The 16557-nt window shown below is 49.7% G+C and overlaps 1 protein-coding gene across 14 annotated transcripts in view; it reads right to left on the reverse strand.

Moving 5' to 3' along the window:
- The window catches only part of ZFAND6 (zinc finger AN1-type containing 6), a 73756-nt gene that overhangs the window by 12990 nt on the left and 44209 nt on the right, over positions 1-16557 (reverse strand). Inside the window, exon 1 of one of the 14 annotated variants that reach the window (XM_049614360.1) lies at positions 16331-16431. The exons of the other annotated variants lie outside the window; for them this stretch is intronic. The gene's annotated coding sequence lies outside the window, so the exon portion shown is untranslated. Of the gene's footprint in view, positions 1-16330; positions 16432-16557 lie in introns of those variants that run through there. 14 annotated transcript variants of the gene reach the window in all.

Below are 16557 nucleotides of genomic sequence, written 5' to 3' on the forward strand. Positions count from 1 at the left end.
CCTGTCCCAAGACCTAGGGCTAAGTTAGGAAAAAAAGTAAAGACGAGAACGATACGAACAACTTTTATCTCCAGCCCTCTACACAAGAAGGTCCGTACTGGCTCAGAAACAGTAAAGAACTCTTGGGCACGGTATCTGTTCTGAAGACTCCACACCATCGGAACGTTAATGAAAACCCTTGAGGACTAGTTCAGTTAGACTCCTAATAAGAAATACACATTACACGTTTTGCCTCATGTTATACTATTAATTTCTAAGCATTTACACCTTTGCTCAAAGTTTATGTTTTAAGTCATATAATTTATTCTGTCTGAAAAGCACTTTACAGAATGCCAGTGCTGGTGAAGGTAGGAAGAAACGGGCAGAGTGCTGCTGATGGGAGGAGCCCGCTCAATCTTTCTGGCAAACAACTGAGCGATTCACGGGCAGGAGCTTAAACCGCGCCCTCCGAAACAGTCACTCTCCTACAGGGTCTTTGACAGAATAACTGGGGCACGATCAGAAAAAAGACCAAGGAGTAACATATGAGGGATGTGCTTCGCAGCACATTTGTAACGTTGATAAACTTGAAATAAATGCCCAATATCAGAATGAGTTTTTTTCAAAAGTTCTGTGTCATTAAGACATTTTAGAATACTTTTTGATGGAGGAGAATGCTGGGAACAAACGAAAAGGCACAATATGAAATGTATGTATGGTTTGCTGCCAATTAGGACAAATCCATTAATCACTGAGGAGGACAGGAAAGAATGCATCCAAGGACGGCAAGGCTAACGGTGTTTTCGGATTTGTACATTTTTTGAACTTTTAAAATCCTCTTAAATGAAGGTACAACTTGCCTAACTGGGGCAAAATACACATACGTTTTTTAAGTATTTTAGATGAAAAACTACCAGGACGGAGGGCCTGTCTGGAGCACACGAGAAGGAGTCATCAATCACAGCAGACGCAAGGCCCCAGGCGCCCTTCTCCCAGACGGCAGGAATAGGGGATTCCTGGCACGAAGAGCATGACAGAAGGTAGTAACGGGCTATTAAAAAAAAGAAAAAACTCTCCCAAATGACCGAAGGTTACTCCAAAGTGGATGTGTTTAAAGACGAGTCTGTGCCAAGACCCTGAGGGATAAGAACTCTGTCCACAGAATTCTGTACACAGAGGACAAGGCTCTGTCACTAACCTTGACTGATTCCTCCTCCACACATTCAATGTTTACCATTAACAGATTTTTTTCTTCCCCTAAATTGTTGGAAAAGACTGTTGGGGCGGGAGGTGGGGAGCGAGGGGTGGGCGCACTTAATGCAAACTTCACAGCCAAGAGCAGTAAGGCATATGACAGGAGTACAGAACAAAGTAGCAGGTTTAGCGTTTGTCTTTAAAAAGAACTGTCGCAAAACCACTGAGGCCATTTAGAAGGTAAGCCTGGGAATACAATTTGGGATTCTGGCAAACACCCTTCTGACTCACTTCAGAATCCAATCTTGGCCGTTCTGCTCTCTGTATAGCCTACTCTGGGTACTTCTATAAGTACACATATCAAATTTAAAAATACATAGCAAAGACGGGATAGAAAGATATGCCGAAGATGGGCCAGGTCAAACATTTTGAGATTTTTGGCCTGTGTTCCCGAGGGACAGTGTGTTTGTCCGGTTTCGGTATCAGGGTAACCGCTCAGGATCACGTATGTGGCTCGTAAGCATGGAGCTCGGGCTCAATACACGTGTCCGGCTCGAAGTCCTTGCTCCAAGTCAGTGGTTCTCAAAGCGTGCTTCCATGGAGCCCTAGGGAGGTCAAAACCATTTCCACGCCAACGCTAGGGAGTTACGTGCCCTCTCCTCCGGTCACTGGGGACACACGCTCCCACAACGGCTCTCACAGCCCCACAATCGACGGGCACGTCTAGAGGCTGAACACGTGTCTCATTGGGACTTCGTGGGCCGAGCGGGGAAGCACGTGGAAAGCGACCGCAGAAGCACCAAGGCCGCCCAGTCCCTGCTCCTGGGGGAGGGTTTTACTTCAAGGCCCGGCCGACAAAATCTGGTTATTCCGACCTGAGTTCACGGCAGACATTTTCCCCAAGATGGACAACGTGCGTCTGCGCCTGTCACTTCAAGGGCGAACACCCATCGCCCATTCCAAGGGAGAGACCAAGGAACGCTCAAATAACGGGACAGGAAGAGTTTATATACAGTTGGGAGATTTTACAACGCAATTAACCCTTTAAGAAACTACAACTTATCAAGTTTGGGTATAATATCAAAAAAGAAAGCAACCTCTATTATCTGAAAAGGTTATTAAAACACTCCTTCCTTCTCCAACGACTTACCTGTAGGATCCCAGTTTTTCTTTCTAACACTGTAACAGAGGCAGCTAGGAGAATCTTGCTGTTTGCTATTAAGCCTGACCTTAGAGAGAATTTGCAAAAATGTCTAGCGAGGCCACTCTTCTCACTAAACCTTTCTGGTGGTGATGGCGGGGGAGGGAATGGATGGATGTTTTTAACAAAATATTTTTTAAAATTAATTACTTTGCAACTTTTCTCAGCTTTGATTTGTAACACGATAAATACCGCCAGAGAGAACACACATAAACAACACACATAAACAGAAGTTCTTCAGGGTACTCAGTACTTTTAGAGAACATAAAAGCCCTAGAACCAAAACTTTCAAGAATTCACTGCTGTCAACCATGCATTCCTGCTGTAGGCAGTATCACCTCAAGGGGACAAACATTGATTCTTTGGGGGAAAGAAGGAGACAAAAAAACCTTACTCTCTATGTAGGAAACACAGATATACATGTGCACATAAACAGAGATACAGTGTACCTATGGAATTAAAATTTTATGGAGATAGGAGGTCAATTAGGAAAAAACTATTTAAAAAAGGCTTTTGTGGGGTTGCCTGGGCTCAGTCAGTTAAATGTCTGACTCTTGATTTTGGCTCAGGTCATAATCTCACGGTTTTGTGAGATCAAGTTCCGCCATTGGGCTCTGCACTGACAGCACAGAGCCTGTTTAGGATTCTCTCTCTCCTTCCTCCTGCTCCCAATCTGTCTCTCTTAAATGAGTGAATGAATGAATGAATTAAAAAATAAATAAATAAAAAGGCTTTTGGGGGGGAGGAAGTAAAAAGACATTGAGAAACACTGTTCTAGATCACAACTACCCTGTGTTGCCTATTGAGGACATTAAAACGCTATTTATAAGGTGGGGATTAGAAGGACTTTCCCCAAGGGCACACACCAACCTTTCAGCATCTGGGTGGCAACCACGAGCACGCAGAAAAGGGAAAATATTCATTCCATTTCTTTAAAAACTTAAGTGAATAGGGGCGCCTGGGTGGCTCAGTCGGTTAAGCGTCCGACTTCAGCTCAGGTCATGATCACAGCCCATGAGTTCGAGCCCCGTGTCGGGCTCTGTGCTACAGCTCAGAGCCTGGAGCCTGCTTTGGATTCTGTGTCTCCCTCTCTCTCTGCCCCTCCCCTGCTCATGCTCAGTCTCTCTCTGTCTCAAAAATTAAAAAACAAAGAAACATAAAAAATTAAAAACTTAAGTGAACAGTCACAGATTAGAATATGACCATCAAGTTTTTATTCACAATTGCCTCTGAACAATAAATACCAAAAACATGGAACACCAGCAATTTCCCCAAAATGCCCACACAGCACCCAGTTAACAATGATTTTCCGAAGCTGAGCTTTCTTATTTAAAAAACAAAAAAAGAACCTATTATCTTGGCAGATAAAAAGCACAAAAGATTTCACAGGCTATTTGAAAAGAAGAAAAGGAGGGGCGCCAGGGTGGCTCCGTGGGTTAAGCATCCGAGTCCAGCTCAGGTCATGATCTCACGGTTTGTGGGTTCGAGCCCCTGCATCAGGCTCTGTGCTGACGGCTCAGAGCCTGGAGCCTGCTTCGGATTCTGTTGTCTCCCTCTCTCTCTCCCTCTGCCCCTCCCCCACTCGTGCACTGTCTCTCAAAAATAAATGTAAAAAACCATGAAAATAAAGAAGAAAAAGAAAGACTCAACCTTACTTATTCACCTTTAAGCCACAGAATGTGGGCTCGCTTCAGCAGCACATAGAGTAGGGCACAGAATGTACCCTTCCGTGAAGATTCACAAAATGAACCACTACCACCACAGGTTACCTTAGTTTACCCCGATGTGGCAAAGACGAGAGAAGCTACGGGGACACTGGAAGTCCTGCCTGTCCGCGGCTGCAGCCTCTTGCAGGGGAGGACCCTGCGGGCCCACTTCTCTGGCGCGTAGGAGGGAGAAGCGGGAGGGAACGAGAAGGCAGAACAACCCCTTGGCCGCCGCACCGTCGGATTACAAAGCTACAAACCCAAGGAGGTAGAGTGTCGCCAGACAAACGACAAGCTGATCAGCCTGGTGTAATTCAACAAACCGCTTTCTCCCCCTCCGATGGTAGCGCAGTTATTCAGAGCTCACTGGGGGCCAAGAACCGTTCCCACTGTCTTCTTTCTCTCATTTAATCCTCCCCAGAACCCCGTGCTGCCGGTGCCGTTTTAAACAGCAGCTACTCAAAGAGATTTAACAACTGGCCCGAGGCCACGTATCTAGGAAGCTGGGTCAGTCAGTGTCTTTATCTCCTAAAAACAAAGAGAATGACTTTCAAAGTCCATCAAGTCCCTACCAAACCTTAACTCTGTGAGTGTTCGTGAATTCTTTTCATTCAGAGATAATTTAAATTTTTAGTCACTATTCAACCTTAAGATGCTATGCAGCTTTAATTAGCCTGACCTACCAAGCTCTTGAGAAAATTTGTTTTCCGTTTCTTTTTACCTAGGAAATTTTGACTGGCATAAAAAATTCAAGATCAAATGTTTTAAGACTGCAAGAAAATTCGTGACCAATTATTACAATTCTGACAAAAGAACTGCAGTGAACGGATGCAACACAGTCTCCATCTTAACTGCAAATGCGTCGATTAAACTTCCTTTCCTCTGCTTCGTGCCCCGGAGTTGGAGTCGGGTTCAGATAATTTTGATTTTGCAATGACCCGTGCGCTTTTCTTTCCCATTCTAAATTCTGATTCTCATCACTTCACAGTCGGGCTACTTTAACAGTTTTTTCTTTCAGTTTTGCTGCCCCTCTGCCCAGCCCATTTATTTCAATTCTCCGGCATCACCCAGTTCCCATCACATTCCTTCTGACTTAGTGACCGTAGAAGTGTCCGGAGAGGGGCACGAGACCCGGCATGCGAGTGTGGTGTGATTGGCCCCCCCCCCCCCCCGGCAGCCCGGTCTCCCTGGCACAAGGGCCTTGTGTCACTGAACTCCTCCGAGTCTGACTGCCCAGCAGGTGTGCACAGTGCGCGAGCAGGTTAAGGACGCGCGAGTGCGCGGGAAGACAGGCGGCGCCCGCAGCGCCGGGCACCGAAGTTCCACCCAGGCTCTGACCCCGGGAGCCCAGCCCCGTCACTCTGGCCACACTGCTGCTTTCCTGGTGAGCGCCGCCTGCTTCTGCCCTCTGCCTCCATCAACCTTTACTGGTCTCCGGAACCGGCTCTAATCCTACTTCTTCTGGGTCCGCCTCTGCCCACCCCAATCCTCCTCTGCCCCTCTCTGCGGCAGCGCCCACCCTTTGGGGGCCCTTGTGCCTTACGGCCCACACACCACCTCCCCGCTAAGCTGCAGTTTCTTCTTCAAACCCCCTTCACGCCGAATACGAATCCCACAAAATATTTTCTCCAATCAAGACATTCCATGATTGTTGGAAGTATTCACATCAGGCAAAAAATGGTTATTTTCCATTGAAAGGGGGAGAAAACAGAGACGAAAAATGTTTGACACCGGAGTCCTCCTGATTTATATACTGAAAGAGTCATGCAGCAACAATGACCAGTCGCGGTCCAAGCCAGTGATACAACACAGGTACATTTCCTCATTTCCTTGTTTTCACCCTCCTCCTGAAAGAAACAGGTTGGAGACGTAACTCATAAGGAGGAGTTTGTTCACAGAAGCTGTGAACTGGTAAATGCGTTAAATCTGACCCACGGCCATGTTTGGTTAGCTAGCACATATTAATTTTCTTACAGTTACATGTATTAGAAAATTAGGGGATGTGGGGCGTCTGGCTGGCTCAGTCAGTAGAGCATGTGACTCTTAATCTCAGTGTCGTGAGTTCAAGCCCCACGTTGGGCGGGGGGAGGCTACTTAAAATAAAAAATTGGGGGTGTCACGTAAAAATTCCAGACTTCCGATTTCTCTCAAAAAATAGCAAGACCTGACAACAGTGGACTCGTGTCCCCCAAATTAAAACCCACCGGCCAGGAGCCCCCCCAGAGCCTGCGCTCTCAATGCGAGACCACCTTCCCTTGCCGTTACCTGATGAGCTTTACGAGCATGAGAGTTTTTAATTCCTAGGTAAGCACTTTGACCTTTTCAACTGGGGATCTTTACTATTACCTTTAGAAGAAAATTAAGACAGAGAATGTGGGATTACGTACGAATGCACACTAAACTTTGAGCCGTACTACAGGCACCAAGTGCTAAGACAAGGTTTCCCCCTACCCTCTGCCTTCTGAACCACTGGAATACCACTCAGAATTGGCTGTCTTTGCAATTTTATCAAACAAAGATTCCAGAAAAGGGCAGAGTACATTTATGCTAGATTACGTATTTTTTGTTTTTCTGTTTTAGTAATAATTGATCAACAGAAGAACACATATCCTGGCATGGGTGCTCGAGGTCAGTACTTCTTGAGGCATGCGGTACTTTGCCAGAGTTATGAGCACGCAGACCTACCAGCTATCAAATGGGCAATTTATCTGTGCTCTGGGGGGGGGGGGGGGGGCAAGAACCTTTGCAGAGACGAAAAAAACAAAACAAAACAAAACAAAACAAAACAAAACAAAAACAAAACCCGGGAAGGTTCATAAAGCAAGGAGATCAGAAAGCATGACTTGATACAAAATACCTGGGACGAATGCCACTCGCTCTGACCAGGTACAGGGGCTTTGGACTGGGGTTCCTACTGGACTGAGGACACTCTGGAGCTGTCTGGACAGCAGTCCCCTGTTCCCTACGTCAAGGGCTGTCAAACTCCCTGTCCGTGACCAGACAGGCTCCACAGACACACTGTCCCCACACAACCATTCACCTGTGCCGCCGTCAGGACAATACGTAAGCCCGCGAGCATGCCTGGGTTTCAAAAAAACTGTCCTTAGGTCCACAAAAATTTGAATCTCATAGAATTTCCACATCACAAAGTGTTACTCTTTTGATTCTTTTCCCCCAACCACTTACACTACAAAAACCATTCACAGCTCGCGGGCCAAACAGAAGCAGGTGACAAGCACATCTGTCACCTGCTCGATTAGATGAACAAATGACTCTCGTGTGGTCAACACTACAGATGATGCAGGGGAGCGGGGGGTGGGGGGAGCGAGGCAGGTCTGGGACTCCAGCAGAGGTACTCCACGAACCGTGGCACTCTCTAATCCACACTCATGCCAATTTTAAGTACTACGTGCTCTTGCCGAAGCCTCATCTCTTAATGAAACCCACGCTCACCACCCAGGAAGGAGAAAGGACTAGAAAAGGCAGGCCCTCATCCACACCTGCATGCTCAGGTGTGTTTATGCGGAGAAGTGCAGCGATGCCGTGAGAAATGACAGGCATGTTCTTGCTGCAAACCCGCCTCTATTCAGCACGGTGCCTTCTACTCACCACGGATAAATAAATGCCCGGTACGGGAACACCTAGAGGCTGATAACTGGGGAGATAACCGTACTCTTGACACGGATGGTTCAGGTCCGCCTAGCACATTTCTTTCCTCACTCCTCAGACCACAGAACCTTCCTCCAAGTGGGAGGAACACTGAATTTGCTCTGGGTAGGCCTAAGGGCTCCTCCCCGGGGCCAGACGGGTCTCAGAGGGGGGGCACGCGACCCCAGCAGGGCCGGCCGTCGTCCCAGGATTTTACAGGTGCTGCTGGGAAAGAGGCAGACTTTGCTCCGGGATGACCAGCCGTGGGAGACAGTTCGGGGTAAACCAGGGCGCTACCGGGGGCCACCTTCGCCACAGCGAGTGGCCACGTGACAATTGAAATGGTAAACAAAGGCACAACAGGGAAGGGGGAGGGGGGAGCCAAGAACTCCTGGACCCATCTTGCTGAGGACCACTCCACCTCTCAGACCCCCCAGTTACGTGAGACGGACTCTGGTTTTGCTGTGGTTTGATCTGGGTTTCTGTCACTGGCAACTCAAAGTTCTTAGGGATGTTGGAATCCAGTACGGAATGTTGTCCTACTAATAAAACTCTCAAATTAAAGAGAAGAGTCAATGTCTATCAAAATGAAAAGTATTCCCTTAGTTCAATCGCGATGTCCTATAAAGAAACCTACAGAAAAAAGCCAACAGTTCCCATTCTTTATTATAAAAATGTACACTTCCCAAGTGTAAAGCCTAAAATTTCACAGACTGAACACTGTGTAACCAGCAGCCCGTTTAGAAACAGAACATCGGCAGTAGCCCCCAGAGCTGCCTCACACCCCTCTCCCGTTATCACCCTTTCTCCCAAGTCCCCGTGCGGACTTCTAAGACCCCGGCGTGCCTCCCCGCCCTCCGGCTTTCACGGACACACTCGCACAGTGCACACGCACGGTGTCTGGCTTCTCTCAAACTGGTTTTGAAATGCAACCAGGCCAACATGCCTGACTGCAGTCCCTTCACTCTCACGGCTCTCTCTAGAACATTTGTACGAACAAACCGCTCGCTATTCATTCTAATGCTGACGGGAATTTGGGAACTTTCCAGTTTGAGTAGGACGAATATTGCGGTTTTGAACATTACTGGATGTGTCTTCCGATTAACAAGCATACGCATTTCTGCCGAGTGTCTATGCGAGGAGTGGCAGGGCTGGGTCACGGTCACACAAGTATCCCCTGCTTTCCGCAGGGCTGTGTTCTGTCCCTGGATTTCACCAAAGATCTACATTAGTACCTGCTTTGAGAAATCCGAAGACGACTTTTGGCTTTTACGGAAAAAGGCAAAAAGTGGAAATAGTGCCGAGTGCTTACTTTGCAGCAAGCTGTTTCAGAGGCGGCGCGCATCCCGCGGCCGGAGCGGCACCCACCCCCTCCCCCCAGGACCACACTCGGCACCCGGGCATCGAGCCGTCCCAGCTTTGATCTGCGTCTGCACACATCTGTGCTTCGTCTTGGTTTATTCTGTGCACGTGTCAGCAGTCGGCCTAAGCGACCTCACTTCCTGGGTCTGGGAACGTTCAGAAAGTCTTCCATGTAAATTAACGGTAACCGCTTCTTTCTTAGCCTATTTCAGCTTCCAGAAGGTTTCACGGGAACGCTCACTCTTGGATCGCGGGGCAACCTGCACGCACGTTCATGTTTAGCGGGTTACTACCAGCTTCCCAGAGCGGCCGTGCAGATTTCCGCTCTCCTGGCAACAGACGAGCATTCTGTTACTCCGGATCTGACCACCAGGTAGCGCTGTCTGCTGTACCGGGCTCAACGGTGGCCCCGAAGACACGTCTCTGTCCTGATCCCTGGAACCTGTTAATACTACCTGACGGCACGAGGGCCTTATCCTGGCTTCCCTTGGTGGACCTAAAATGCAGTCACATCTCACAAGGGAGAAGCACGCGGAGGAGAAGGGCATGGAAAGACAGGCAGAGACTGGAGCCACGTGGCCCTAAGCCACGGAACACACACAGCCACCAGAATCTGGACACGAGGGAAACGGCCTCTCCCGGAGCTTCCCGACAGGGCGCTGCCAACCCCTGGATATCGGACTCCGGGCCTGCAGAACCTCGAGAATAAACTCTCAGGGTTTCTAAGCCTCCTAAGAATCCATACATCTGCCTTTCTAGTGGAAGTGCTCCCACGGGCGTGCGGTGACGTGTCCCTGCCGTCTTGTCATCTCCACGGCCGTGAAGACTACGGCAGCTGAGCTCACGTGCATGTGCTTCCCGGCCATCCGGGTGTCTTCTCGTGTGAAGGGTCTAGTAAAGGTTTTCGTGCATCCTTGCTATTGGGCTGATCGTTAACTAATCTGATAAACTTTTTCTGTCATTTCTGTTTAGTTATTCGATAAATCTTTGCCTGAACCTCAGTCATGGGGATGTCTTCTGTGTCTCTTGTCCACATTGTGACCTCACTGCTCACACGGGGATCTGGAATTCACCCGGAGTCGGGGTGTTTGCATGGAAGGAGGTAGGGATTCACGTTCGCGTTCTTCCGCACGTGGATATGCAATTAGTCCAGAATCATTTGCTAAAGAGACTGTTACTGCACCACGGCCTCACCTCTGTCCACGCGCTGGACACCAGGTGCAGACGTCCCTCTCCTGGACCCTCACTCCTCGCCCACTCGGCCATTTGCCTATCCTGTTGGAAAGGACTACGGACCTCAGGAATCTGGGGTTAGCTCGGGTTCGGGTGTCCGGTGTCAGTTTATTTCTCCTCAAGACTATGCTGCTTATTCGTGGCTTCTTTGCGTTTCCATACAAATTTTAGATTCAGTTTGCCAATTTCTATTAAACAAAAAGACGACCCAAGAGGATCATATTGAACCTACAGACGTACAAGCACAGCACGTGCCTCAATTAACTTAGGTCTCCTTCAAGTTTCCAGTGTGTGTTGCGTTCGTGAAGCTCTTGCACACCTCGTCAGACACTCCTGCACATGTGACTTGTGAAAAGCGACCCCGAGTGGCATCCTCTAAAACTCCGATTTTCTAGGGGCGCCTGGGTGGCCCCGTCGGTTAAAAGTCTGACTTCGGCTCAGGTCACGATGTCACGGTTCGTGGGTTCGAGCCCCACATCCAGCTCTGTGCTGACAGGTTAGAGCCTGGAGCCTGCCTCAAATTCTGTGTCTCCCTCTCTCTCTGTTCCTCCCCCACTCATGCTCTCTCTCTCTTGCTCCTTCAAAAATAAAGAAAAACATTAAAAAAAAAAAAAAAAAACTCTCATCTTCTACTTGTTTGCCAGCAGCCCCCAAGGCGGCCCCCGCGATGCCCAGGCCTCCTGAAGTCAGGCCCTCTGCGGCTCCCTCCCACACTGGTCAGCGCCGACCTGGACGTGGACGCGATGCTACACCCCTCCGACCTGCTCATAAAAGATGCTCCCTCCTCCTCGGTCACTCGCCGGGCAAGCCGGCCACCATGCAATGAGGACGGGCCCGGTGCCGAGTAACTGACGCTTCTGGCCAAGAGCTGTGTGAATGGACTGGGAGGCCAATCCTTCAGCCCCGCTCAAGTCTTCAGATGACTGTGGCCTTGGCAGACGCAGACCGCAACCTCACGAGACACGGACCCAGGACCACTCGGCTCCGCTGCTCACGTACCCCGACAGAAATGGTGTGGAAAAATGCGTCTGTTGCTTCAAGCCTTGACATTCGAGGTAATCTGTAAGGCGGAAATTGACGGCTGGTAGAGTTCCTCGTACAGAAGCCCCTTCGGTTCTTGTCCTCCAACGGTCTATTTCCAACAGAGTGGCCTGTGACCACGTCAGGTCTGAAGCAAATCACGCTGCCTGCCGCCTCGAAATCCTCCAATTGCTTTCCACTCACCAAGAGTAAGAGCCTAACTCCTCACCATGACAACGGCTCTTCACAATCTGGTCCCCCGTGATCCGATCTCCTCTCCGGCCAGGTCTGTCCCTTCTCCAGGACTCCATGCTTGCAACGCCCACCCCCCGGGCAGCCTGAGGACCAGGCTGCCTCAGCTCCCTCAGGTCTGTCCCGGTGGCACCCCTGCAGGGAGGACGCCCATTACCGTCCTATTTAAAACTGTCCCGGCATCCTTTATCATCCTTTCCAGTTTTTTCTTCAACGCTCTTAATTTCAATCTCAATCTACTGCCGAATTACACTTATTTTGTCTGTATTCCCTCTACTACAATGACATCTCAGTCATGGCAGGGGTTTCGTCCATTCTGTTCACTGCTGTGAAAATACCCTCGGCACAGGGCAGGCATTCAGTATTTGTCGGATGCCCGCAAGAAAGGCACGGCCCTGCCACCTTGCCAGCACACAACCTGCAGTGCTCAGGTGTTCACCCCAAGGCAAGAAGCTGGAATGGACTCTTTTTAAAAGAAAAAACGAATTTGCTGTTTGAGAAGAGACCTAGGTCCGCCAGCAGGGGGCACGACACAGGGCTCTGCAGTTGGTGCACCAAACAAAGATGGCTGGCCTCGCGCTCTAAGCTCGTGGATGTGTCTCCTGATTCCGTTCACTCAGAGAGGGCTTCACACTTACGTCTACACACCAAACGAAGTAACTTTATAATTAAACTTCTGCTGCAGTCAATTTTATGTTTTCAAACCGGCCTAGCTCTGTGTCGCACACCTTAAAGAATCAAGACAGAGTTGTTTGCACAAGGCAGCTCAACACTCTTGGCTGCAAAAGGCGGAGGGGGGGCATTCATATTTTCCCACTGGGTCCCACATTCATGGCTTTTCATTCACTTTTCTTCTCAAAACTAAGATCTAGATACGCAAGATCCACCTGCACGGCCGGTTTTTTTTTTTTTAATTCTTTGACCCAGAAGCTTATGATTCAATCATGCGGACCCGGCTTCGTCCTCTGTCTCAACCCCTTTTAAGGACACTCTTCCCAAAGCAAATCTCCAATTTAACATCCAGCATTTGTAAATGAATCTCCCCGATTTCTTCTGTGTCATATGGTCAACCTCCAAATTCAAATCACTTCTTTTCCGCTGAAACTCTGTACGGCACTTTTTATGGGAGCATAACTGGTTTTACTATTCGATCGTATTTACGCTATTTCCATAGTGCTTCATGCACCGAACCCTGTTGTGAGGACCGGGTGAACGTCAACTCACGACAGTTCCGTGAAGTGGGTATTGTCGCCGCCCTCATTTCACAGATGAGAACACGGAGGCACGGAGTCCGGGTGAAGTCAACTGCTGTGGAGGTCACACAGCTATTGGGTGACGGAGCTGAGTTGCCCGAAGCAACCCGGCTACAGGCCATGCTCTCTATCAGTAGCTCCCAAAGCTTCCCTCTGGACCCGTGGGGACGTCGGAGACCCTCTCAGAGGCCCAGGAGGTCACGTGTGAGCCGGTGGTCTGCCTCTGCTACCAGGCTGACCGGGGGTATAAAAGCGATGGAGGGCCAGACAGCTGGAGCCCCAGCAGGACAGCAGGAGCCACACTGTACGAGATGTCACCGTGTTCTTCACTGAGGAACTCTCCGCCCAAAAATAAATAAAGCCGCTTTCACTTACGACTGTTCTTGGCGAAGCAATAAAATTACTAATTTTATGAAACCTTGATACTGAGGACACGTCACTTTACTCTTCCTCGTGGGCTTATTCTGACACACTGGCACCACAGCAAAGTCGTCCTCGTCCTAGCTTCCCACCCACACCCCGGTTCAGGTGCGCCGGGGACACAGCCTGGGCACACCGCTCCCACCCGGTGTCTCTTCTCGGGGACAGGCCTACTAAGGACGCGAACCTACACACATTCAGAGGGAAAGAACTGACAGCGACCTGTGATCGTCGACACCGACCTTCGACAGGAATTAACCAAGAACGACGAATGAATAACACGGTCTGTAAGGACGGAGAGTAAGTAACCTAAAAAGGAAAAACCACTAAATACACGAGACAATTATCTTGTTTCTTCAGGAATATATTCCCAGCACTGTGGATTAGGGGTTGGCAAACGATTTTTTCTAAAGGGCCGAGGCGTGAATAACCCGGGTTTTGTGTGCCGCGTGGTGGAGGGTCACGGCTGCTCACCGCCACTCTGGTCGTGAGAAAGAAGTCACAGTCGTCATCAAAACGAACGGGCGTGCGAGCGCGAAAGCCTCGGACGGACGGCATGAAACGGGCACCCGCGAGTTTGCTTGGCAGGAGACTTGACTGGCTATTAAAAGAGAAAATAGCACCCTTCGACACAGAAAGTCCCGCGCTCGGATACTCGCCGCTCGTGCGTGCAAACGCGCGTCCGTAGCGACGCGGGCCGTCACCGCAGCCTCGGTGGGTGAGGACCAGCGCTGCAGAAGTTCACACGCAAAAGGAAGGAAAATGAGCTGCGTTTACAAACAGACTTGTCTGCGGATACACCGAAAAGGGCTACGAGGGCTCCAGGGCACCCGGACAGCGCTGACCTCTGGGGAGGGGTGAGGCAGGGCTGCGGATGAGAGGCTTACTCTCTCTGCCTCTGTGTTTCCTCTGAATAGTTTACTGGTTACACTTTCTTCTGTTAAAAAGGTGGCATGTTCCTGAAGTTCAGAAATGAGAAGCGATACAAAAACAAAAACAACGGCAACGATGTCAGTAGATACTTTCCATCCTTCCATGCCTTCACCGGGGCTGCTCATTCTGCCTAAAATACCCTTCCTTCCCCTCACTCCACACCCCCTAGTTTTTGCACATTTTGTCTCTACTTATCCTCGTAGATTCCTATCAAGATTACTATTCTAAGAAGCCTTCCGTGACCCCTCTCTCTCTTCCATCGGATTTTGACCCCTCTCCTGGGCACTGCTGTGCCACCCCGTACGTACGCTTTTCACCGTACTTCGCACTCTGTGCTATCTATCCTCGGTGGTTTGTCTAACGGCTTGTCCTTTACACTTGTTCTGCAAAGGCAGAGTCACGATCCCAACAGTGACTGACACAGGGCCCAGCAAACAGAAGGCAGTTGTGTTGGTTGACGAACGAACGGACGGACGGACGGACGGATGGATGGATGACGTGGAAGAACTGAAACAAGAATCCAGTTATTGCTAAAAGGTCCAATGCTTTTTTAATTCTTTCATGGTAAACGATGTCAAAAATGAACGTGTTGTTTTCTTAAGCACCAATGTACCCCAAATGTATCTTTATTATTGAAGTTAGATTGTCTAATCCTGGGGAAAAAAATGGACGGGCAGAGCTGCGTTCCAATAAAACTTGTATTTACAAAAAGAGGTGGCCAAAGTGGGTTTGTCTGGCCAGTGGGCCACAACTTGCCAATCCCAGTTCTGGATCCAATGCCAGGCACATAGCAACAAGTACTGAAATAGATGTTGGGGGAGCAAATGAATGATTTCCAAAATGTTGTAGTTGAAATATTATCAGGAAATACATAGCAAAATTATTCAACAGAGTCAGTTTTACTTTCTTCTGTCCCAGCTCTCCCGGCAAGGGTGCCTTGTTTGATACACTGATTATGGTGCTGACCGATCCCCTACGCGCTGTAAAAGACAGAAGTTATGATACAGCTCTGCTCTCAAGGATCAACAGACGTAGAAGGACAGGAATATTAATGTGTGACTTTCACCTATCTGCAAAGACAGCACATCTAACCCCAAAACTACATCGGTCCTCTTGGCACAAAAACACAAAATGCTGACAAGCGGCACCAAAAATACAGTTTGGGGACTCGACTTTCACAGGGGCATTAAAAAAATAGATGGCCAAGATGACTGCAAGGTATTCCGGAAGCTGACTTCTTTTTCGGCGAAAGCGTAACACCCTGGGGAGAAGGGTAACAAGTGCTATCGCGGAAAGAGGCACAACCGTGGGCCCCAGCAGAGCCGCAGGGACACGGGGGCGCAGTGGGAACAACACACGTCGGGCTTGATCTTCAAGCTGGTTCCGATTCTGCCACCTTCGACTTAAGATAAATGGTCAGCCTCTGGTTCCTCGTATTAAAATTCGGCGATAACGTGTCTCTTCTAATTTACGGGACTCGGGAGGATCAAGCGAGACGACTGCCAAACACTTCCTGACCCATAAAGGCACAGAAATCTCCGCCCCGGTGGCTTTTCAGGTCAAACACCGGCAGTTCACACGGAGAGGGAGCGCCACGGGGCGGCCGGAACCCCACCGAAGGCGCAGAGGCTGCAGTCCTAAACCCGACTCTGTCCCCGCCGCGGCAGCAGAGGCCGGACACCTGGGAGGCCGCCTGGCCACAGACCGCGCCTGCCCGCGAGCACGTCTCCGAATACGTGTCACTTCCGACGGGGGCCATAAGACCTTCGGGACTAAAAGTGTGAGGGGACGGTTTCCAAATGCTCCTCTCAAAAGTTCACGACAGGACACACTGCTTATTCCAGATAACTGCCAATGAAGAACCTGCTAAGCGCGTGTACTTCATATTGACCGGGGGAGGGAGGGGTGGGAGGGCAGGATAAAGGCCAGTATGTGGTCTCACCAGGGCGGCGAACCCCGTGCGCCTGGGATACAGGAAGGTGGGAGCAGACTCCCACCAGGACCCTCACCCGCAGCGCCTCCGCGGCCAGGCTGAGGAGCCCGAGTGGCAGTCCGCAGGCAACAGGGACGGGAAGGAAGGCTTAGCAGGTGCGGTTCGCGAACACCTCCCTAACCACCCCGTTACATACCTCCTGTTGTTCTCAAAGGGACTGCAGGAGACTTTACCGGTACGGCTGCGTGACAACATTAGAAGGAGAAATGGCAGAAAAACGAGGAGAGGTCTGGTATGCTGTCGACAAACAGAACACATGTCCATAAGGGCTTATTTGCAAACGAGAAGGCATCACTTGGCTCTATTCCTCCTAGTAGCTAATAATGCACAGAAGGGCAGGACTGGTAAAGAGGTAACGTACCC

Source organism: Panthera uncia (genome assembly GCF_023721935.1).
Source record: "Panthera uncia isolate 11264 chromosome B3 unlocalized genomic scaffold, Puncia_PCG_1.0 HiC_scaffold_2, whole genome shotgun sequence".
In the NCBI taxonomy this organism is placed as follows: domain Eukaryota; kingdom Metazoa; phylum Chordata; class Mammalia; order Carnivora; family Felidae; genus Panthera; species Panthera uncia.